We start from the raw sequence: 7,211 nt of genomic DNA, 5'->3' as shown, positions 1-7,211 counted from the left end.
ACCCTAAACCCTAAACCCTAAACCCTAAACCCTAAACCCTAAACCCTAAACCCTAAACCCTAAACCCTAAACCCTAAACCCTAAACCCTAAACCCTAAACCCTAAACCCTAAACCCTAAACCCTAAACCCTAAACCCTAAACCCTAAACCCTAAACCCTAAACCCTAAACCCTAAACCCTAAACCCTAAACCCTAAACCCTAAACCCTAAACCCTAAACCCTAAACCCTAAACCCTAAACCCTAAACCCTAAACCCTAAACCCTAAACCCTAAACCCTAAACCCTAAACCCTAAACCCTAAACCCTAAACCCTAAACCCTAAACCCTAAACCCTAAACCCTAAACCCTAAACCCTAAACCCTAAACCCTAAACCCTAAACCCTAAACCCTAAACCCTAAACCCTAAACCCTAAACCCTAAACCCTAAACCCTAAACCCTAAACCCTAAACCCTAAACCCTAAACCCTAAACCCTAAACCCTAAACCCTAAACCCTAAACCCTAAACCCTAAACCCTAAACCCTAAACCCTAAACCCTAAACCCTAAACCCTAAACCCTAAACCCTAAACCCTAAACCCTAAACCCTAAACCCTAAACCCTAAACCCTAAACCCTAAACCCTAAACCCTAAACCCTAAACCCTAAACCCTAAACCCTAAACCCTAAACCCTAAACCCTAAACCCTAAACCCTAAACCCTAAACCCTAAACCCTAAACCCTAAACCCTAAACCCTAAACCCTAAACCCTAAACCCTAAACCCTAAACCCTAAACCCTAAACCCTAAACCCTAAACCCTAAACCCTAAACCCTAAACCCTAAACCCTAAACCCTAAACCCTAAACCCTAAACCCTAAACCCTAAACCCTAAACCCTAAACCCTAAACCCTAAACCCTAAACCCTAAACCCTAAACCCTAAACCCTAAACCCTAAACCCTAAACCCTAAACCCTAAACCCTAAACCCTAAACCCTAAACCCTAAACCCTAAACCCTAAACCCTAAACCCTAAACCCTAAACCCTAAACCCTAAACCCTAAACCCTAAACCCTAAACCCTAAACCCTAAACCCTAAACCCTAAACCCTAAACCCTAAACCCTAAACCCTAAACCCTAAACCCTAAACCCTAAACCCTAAACCCTAAACCCTAAACCCTAAACCCTAAACCCTAAACCCTAAACCCTAAACCCTAAACCCTAAACCCTAAACCCTAAACCCTAAACCCTAAACCCTAAACCCTAAACCCTAAACCCTAAACCCTAAACCCTAAACCCTAAACCCTAAACCCTAAACCCTAAACCCTAAACCCTAAACCCTAAACCCTAAACCCTAAACCCTAAACCCTAAACCCTAAACCCTAAACCCTAAACCCTAAACCCTAAACCCTAAACCCTAAACCCTAAACCCTAAACCCTAAACCCTAAACCCTAAACCCTAAACCCTAAACCCTAAACCCTAAACCCTAAACCCTAAACCCTAAACCCTAAACCCTAAACCCTAAACCCTAAACCCTAAACCCTAAACCCTAAACCCTAAACCCTAAACCCTAAACCCTAAACCCTAAACCCTAAACCCTAAACCCTAAACCCTAAACCCTAAACCCTAAACCCTAAACCCTAAACCCTAAACCCTAAACCCTAAACCCTAAACCCTAAACCCTAAACCCTAAACCCTAAACCCTAAACCCTAAACCCTAAACCCTAAACCCTAAACCCTAAACCCTAAACCCTAAACCCTAAACCCTAAACCCTAAACCCTAAACCCTAAACCCTAAACCCTAAACCCTAAACCCTAAACCCTAAACCCTAAACCCTAAACCCTAAACCCTAAACCCTAAACCCTAAACCCTAAACCCTAAACCCTAAACCCTAAACCCTAAACCCTAAACCCTAAACCCTAAACCCTAAACCCTAAACCCTAAACCCTAAACCCTAAACCCTAAACCCTAAACCCTAAACCCTAAACCCTAAACCCTAAACCCTAAACCCTAAACCCTAAACCCTAAACCCTAAACCCTAAACCCTAAACCCTAAACCCTAAACCCTAAACCCTAAACCCTAAACCCTAAACCCTAAACCCTAAACCCTAAACCCTAAACCCTAAACCCTAAACCCTAAACCCTAAACCCTAAACCCTAAACCCTAAACCCTAAACCCTAAACCCTAAACCCTAAACCCTAAACCCTAAACCCTAAACCCTAAACCCTAAACCCTAAACCCTAAACCCTAAACCCTAAACCCTAAACCCTAAACCCTAAACCCTAAACCCTAAACCCTAAACCCTAAACCCTAAACCCTAAACCCTAAACCCTAAACCCTAAACCCTAAACCCTAAACCCTAAACCCTAAACCCTAAACCCTAAACCCTAAACCCTAAACCCTAAACCCTAAACCCTAAACCCTAAACCCTAAACCCTAAACCCTAAACCCTAAACCCTAAACCCTAAACCCTAAACCCTAAACCCTAAACCCTAAACCCTAAACCCTAAACCCTAAACCCTAAACCCTAAACCCTAAACCCTAAACCCTAAACCCTAAACCCTAAACCCTAAACCCTAAACCCTAAACCCTAAACCCTAAACCCTAAACCCTAAACCCTAAACCCTAAACCCTAAACCCTAAACCCTAAACCCTAAACCCTAAACCCTAAACCCTAAACCCTAAACCCTAAACCCTAAACCCTAAACCCTAAACCCTAAACCCTAAACCCTAAACCCTAAACCCTAAACCCTAAACCCTAAACCCTAAACCCTAAACCCTAAACCCTAAACCCTAAACCCTAAACCCTAAACCCTAAACCCTAAACCCTAAACCCTAAACCCTAAACCCTAAACCCTAAACCCTAAACCCTAAACCCTAAACCCTAAACCCTAAACCCTAAACCCTAAACCCTAAACCCTAAACCCTAAACCCTAAACCCTAAACCCTAAACCCTAAACCCTAAACCCTAAACCCTAAACCCTAAACCCTAAACCCTAAACCCTAAACCCTAAACCCTAAACCCTAAACCCTAAACCCTAAACCCTAAACCCTAAACCCTAAACCCTAAACCCTAAACCCTAAACCCTAAACCCTAAACCCTAAACCCTAAACCCTAAACCCTAAACCCTAAACCCTAAACCCTAAACCCTAAACCCTAAACCCTAAACCCTAAACCCTAAACCCTAAACCCTAAACCCTAAACCCTAAACCCTAAACCCTAAACCCTAAACCCTAAACCCTAAACCCTAAACCCTAAACCCTAAACCCTAAACCCTAAACCCTAAACCCTAAACCCTAAACCCTAAACCCTAAACCCTAAACCCTAAACCCTAAACCCTAAACCCTAAACCCTAAACCCTAAACCCTAAACCCTAAACCCTAAACCCTAAACCCTAAACCCTAAACCCTAAACCCTAAACCCTAAACCCTAAACCCTAAACCCTAAACCCTAAACCCTAAACCCTAAACCCTAAACCCTAAACCCTAAACCCTAAACCCTAAACCCTAAACCCTAAACCCTAAACCCTAAACCCTAAACCCTAAACCCTAAACCCTAAACCCTAAACCCTAAACCCTAAACCCTAAACCCTAAACCCTAAACCCTAAACCCTAAACCCTAAACCCTAAACCCTAAACCCTAAACCCTAAACCCTAAACCCTAAACCCTAAACCCTAAACCCTAAACCCTAAACCCTAAACCCTAAACCCTAAACCCTAAACCCTAAACCCTAAACCCTAAACCCTAAACCCTAAACCCTAAACCCTAAACCCTAAACCCTAAACCCTAAACCCTAAACCCTAAACCCTAAACCCTAAACCCTAAACCCTAAACCCTAAACCCTAAACCCTAAACCCTAAACCCTAAACCCTAAACCCTAAACCCTAAACCCTAAACCCTAAACCCTAAACCCTAAACCCTAAACCCTAAACCCTAAACCCTAAACCCTAAACCCTAAACCCTAAACCCTAAACCCTAAACCCTAAACCCTAAACCCTAAACCCTAAACCCTAAACCCTAAACCCTAAACCCTAAACCCTAAACCCTAAACCCTAAACCCTAAACCCTAAACCCTAAACCCTAAACCCTAAACCCTAAACCCTAAACCCTAAACCCTAAACCCTAAACCCTAAACCCTAAACCCTAAACCCTAAACCCTAAACCCTAAACCCTAAACCCTAAACCCTAAACCCTAAACCCTAAACCCTAAACCCTAAACCCTAAACCCTAAACCCTAAACCCTAAACCCTAAACCCTAAACCCTAAACCCTAAACCCTAAACCCTAAACCCTAAACCCTAAACCGGTTTGCAGGCCTAAACCGTAAACCCTAAACCCTAAACCCTAAACCCTAAACCCTAAACCCTAAACCCTAAACCCTAAACCCTAAACCCTAAACCCTAAACCCTAAACCCTAAACCCTAAACCCTAAACCCTAAACCCTAAACCCTAACCCTAAAACCAAAACCCAAAACCCCAAAACCCAAAACCCTAAAACCCTAAACCCTAAACCCTAAACCCTAAACCCTAAACCCTAAACCGGTTTGGAGGGTTTAGGGTTTAGGGTTTAGGGTTTAGGGTTTAGGGTTTAGGGTTTAGGGTTTAGGGTTTAGGGTTTAGGGTTTAGGGTTTAGGGTTTTAGGGTTTTAGGGTTTTAGGGTTTAGGGTTTAGGGTTTAGGGTTTAGGGTTTTAGGGTTTTAGGGTTTTAGGGTTTTAGGGTTTTAGGGTTTTAGGGTTTAGGGTTTAGGGTTTAGGGTTTAGGGTTTAGGGTTTAGGGTTTAGGGTTTAGGGTTTAGGGTTTTAGGGTTTTAGGGTTTTAGGGTTTAGGGTTTAGGGTTTAGGGTTTTAGGGTTTTAGGGTTTTAGGGTTTAGGGTTTAGGGTTTAGGGTTTAGGGTTTAGGGTTTAGGGTTTAGGCTTCTCTCATTCTCTTTTTCCGCATAAGCTCTTGCGGAAACTTACGCATAAGCTCATGCTCATGAATGAGCATAAGCATTATGCTTCTCTCATTCTCTTTTTCCGCATAAGCTCTTGCGGAAACTTACGCATAAGCTCATGCTCATGAATGAGCATAAGCATTATGCTTCTCTCATTCTCTTTTTCCGCATAAGCTCTTGCGGAAACTTACGCATAAGCTCATGCTCATGAATGAGCATAAGCATGAGCTTATGCTTATGCTTATGTGGAAATAGAGAATGAGTTTCCGCATAAGCTCTTCTCCTTCTCTATTTCCGCATATGCGGAAACATGAGCATAAGCTCATGCTCACCCATGAGCATAAGCATAAGCTCATGCGGAAAAAGAGAAGGAGCTTATGCGGAAATAGAGAATGAGTTTCCGCATAAGCTCTTTCTCTTTTTCCGCATAAGCTCTTTCTCTTTCTCTTTTGCGTGAGCATATGCGGAAATAGAGAATGAGAGAAGCTTATGCTTCTCTCCTTCTCTATTTCCGCATATGCGAAAACATGAGCATAAGCTCATGCTCACCCATGAGCATAAGCATAAGCTCATGTGGAAAAAGAGAAGGAGCTTATGCGGAAATAGAGAATGAGTTTCCGGATAAGCTCTTTCTCTTTTTCCGCATAAGCTCTTTCTCTTTCTCTTTTGCATGAGCATATGCGGAAATAGAGAATGAGAGAAGCTTATGCTTCTCTCCTTCTCTATTTCCGCATATGCGGAAACATGAGCATAAGCTCATGCTCACCCATGAGCATAAGCATAAGCTCATGCGGAAAAAGAGAAGGAGCTTATGTGGAAATAGAGAATGAGAGAAGCTTATGCTTCTCTCCTTCTCTTTTTCTGCATAAGCTCCTTCTCTTTTTCCGCATGAGCATAAGCATGCGGAAACTCATTCTCTATTTTATGCATAAGCTCCTTCTCTATTTCCGATGCCTATGCTTAAGCATAAGCTCATGCTTATGCTCATGCATGTGCATGAGCTTATGCTTAAGTTTCCGCATAAGCTCATGCTTATGCGTGAGCTTATGCGGAAATAGAGAATGAGAGAAGCATAAGCTCATTCTCTATTTCTGCATAAGCTCATTCTCTATTTCCCACTCTATTTCCCCCTTCTCTCATTTCCCCCTTCTCTCCTTCTCTATTTTCCCTCATCTCTTTCCCCTTCTCTATTTTCCCCTTCTCTCATTCTCTATTTCCTCATTCTCATCTTTTTCTTTCCTTTACATCTTCTTTCCCTCTTCTTTCCCTCTTATCTTTCCCTCTTCTTTCCCTCTTTCCTTTCCCTCTTCTTTCCTTTCCCTCTTCTTTCTTCTTGCCTATGCCTATGCCTATGAGAATGCTCATGTTTGTTTTTTGTTTTCTGTTTTCGTGTTTGTGTCTATGTTAGACATGGGATCACGTCGCTCATCGGACGAGTACGGACAGCCTCGCAGGAGGAGAGCTCACGATCTATATGCTCCAGAGGACTTTGATTCCTCTCAGGCGACTACCCCGAGGACTACCCCTGGTCCGACTCCTCTCGGTCCTAGCACTGTGACTACCCCTGGTCCGACCCCTCTTCCATGTAGCACTGCGACTACCCCTCAGGGGACTCCTTTGCTAGCCGCGCATGGCTTTGTTGGGACTCCCGACGAGTTTGTAGCGCAGATGAGCGATGAGGAGGCAGCGAGATTCTTCTCTCTGCTCTCTCAGAGGACCTTCGCAATTCCTTCCCCTACACCGACGGGTGGACGTACAGCCCAGCCATCCCCTCGCGCCCCTTCGACCGCGGGATCATCACCTGCGCATGCCTCCCGCAAGGGAAGGAAGAGTAGGATGGGCGGCTCATGTTGTGCTGACTCAGGAGATGTAGACGAGTCAGCACACTCATGCTCCTTTAGGTCTCCACTTGGTCCGGAGACACAGTATCAGTCAGGTCCCTTTCCCTCTCCTACTCCCACAGCTACTCCTCGATCCGGAAGCGGTCGCGCAGCTTCCACTCCTTCAGACTCTGCTACCGTCAGTCCCCCTTACTCATCAGGGGATCTCTCCTATCAAATCACATCTGCCAGAGAGATAATAGAAGACAAAAAGGGCAAAGCAGTGATGGCCGCCATGAGGCGGTTGATGAATCATCACTTCAAGAGCGGCATAAATATCGATTGGCGGTATCAAGATGCCCAAAAGAAGCAGGCGGTGATCGATGAGTTAAAACAAAGATATCCTAATCCACCAAATGTGGAGTTTAATAACAATTATATGCTCGAGCGCATGGGTTTGGTCCTAAAGCATCGCGATCA

This window comes from Dipteris shenzhenensis, chromosome 21 (assembly GCF_047967505.1).
Source record: "Dipteris shenzhenensis isolate YYH24624 ecotype China chromosome 21, Dip_SZ_1.0, whole genome shotgun sequence".
NCBI classification, from domain to species: Eukaryota; Viridiplantae; Streptophyta; class Polypodiopsida; order Gleicheniales; family Dipteridaceae; genus Dipteris; species Dipteris shenzhenensis.
This window is presented reverse-complemented; position numbering follows the sequence as displayed.